Genomic DNA, 1,872 nt, shown 5'->3' on the forward strand with positions numbered 1-1,872 from the left:
GACCACTCTGTAAAGCAGTATGGCAGTTTCTCAGAAAATTGGGAATCAACCTACCTCAGGACCCAGCAATACCACTCTTGGGCATATACCCATAGGATGCTCAATCTTAGAACAAAGACATTTGTTCACCTATGTTAACAGCACTATTATTTGTAATAGCCAGAACCTGGAAACAACCTAGAAGCCTTTCAATCAAAGAATGGTTAAAGAAAATGTGGCAATTTACACATTAGAGTACTACTCATCAGTTAAAACCAATGACATCTTGAAATTTGCATGCAAACAAATGAAACTAGAAAACAACATCCTGAGTAAGGCAACCCAGGCCCAGAAAGATGAATATGGTATGTATTCATTCATAAGTTGGTACTAACTATAAACAAAGGATATTCAGCCTATAGTTCTTGATCCTAGAGAAGCTAAATAACAAGGTGAACTCTAAAAAAAACCATACATAGGCCCACCTGGAAAGGAAAAATAAACAAGATCTCCTGATAAAATTGGGACCATGGGGGTGGGGTGGAAAGGGAAGATGAGGGGAGAGGTAAGGGGGAAGAGAACTTGAAGGAATGGGATAGTTGAGATGGAGGAAGGACAGAGATCAAGAAAGGGAAGAGATATTTTGATTGAGGGAGCCATTAATGTGACTAACAAGAAACTTGGTACTAGAGAAATTCCCAGGAATCCATAAGGTCTTAATCCAGCTAAGACCCTAAGCAATAGAAGAGAGGGTGTCGAAACTCTCCTTGCCTCTAGTCAGTTTGATGAATATCCTAAGTGTCACCATAGAACCTTCCTCTAGCCACTGAGGAAACAGAGGCAGAGACCCACAGAGGAACACTGGGCTTGAACTCCCGAAGTCCGATTGGAGAGAGAGAAGAGTGAGAACATGGGCAAAGAGGTCAAGGCCATGATGGGTACACCCACTGAAACAGGTTACCAGAGCTAATGGGAGCTGACCCACTTCAACTGGATAGGGAAGGAACCAGCCTAGGGCCAAACTTGACCTTCTGAATGTGGCTGATAGTTGTATGACTTGGAAAGACTCAGAGGCCACTGGCAGTGGCACCAGAATTTATACCCAGTCCTTGTACTGGCTTTTTGGGAACTCATTTTCTTTGGATGGATACCTTGCTCAGCCTAGATATATTAGGAAAGGCCTTGGATTTTCCCCAAAGCAATGTGCCTTACCTTCTCTGAGGAATGGATAGGGGTGGAATGGGAGGCAATGTGGATGGAATGGGAGGGAGGGAGTGGGAACTGGGATTGGTATGTAAAATGAAAAAAGACAGTTTGTTTTCTTTTTTAAAATATAAAAGTAAAAAGAAAAAAATTATCAAAAGACAACTGTTCTCCAGCCCACTAAAAGCATAGTATTTTTTATCTCTCTAATGATTTCCCTTTAAATGATAATACAATGGAAAATGGAAAATAAAATCAGAAGAACAAAAGAATAGAAGGGGGTGTTATTTTTGACAGAAATTTACATATAAAAACTGGGAGAAGTATACAATAATTAAAGCTTTGGAGACAACTACAGAAAAGTCACAGGGGAAGTAAGCAGAAAAGAATGCTCACCTCCTCAGGATACCTCCAGAGAGAGTCCTGTTGTGAGAAAATCCATACAACCATCCCTACCCTTTCTCACCCTGGCCTATAGAAAGAGACAGATGGAAATATACGTCAAACAAACTGTAAAACTGAAAGTAACATCTTTATTAACCAATAAAAGCAACACATATACAGAAGAACCCCACATCATTTCACCTTTTCTGTCTACATGAATAGGAAATTTTTAAATTTTAAATAGTAAAACTGCATATAACAAAACAGGTATCAAGTAAGAATTACAGTTATAATATTTATATCTAC

Source organism: Microtus ochrogaster, chromosome 16 (assembly GCF_000317375.1).
Source record: "Microtus ochrogaster isolate Prairie Vole_2 chromosome 16, MicOch1.0, whole genome shotgun sequence".
NCBI lineage: Eukaryota > Metazoa > Chordata > Mammalia > Rodentia > Cricetidae > Microtus > Microtus ochrogaster.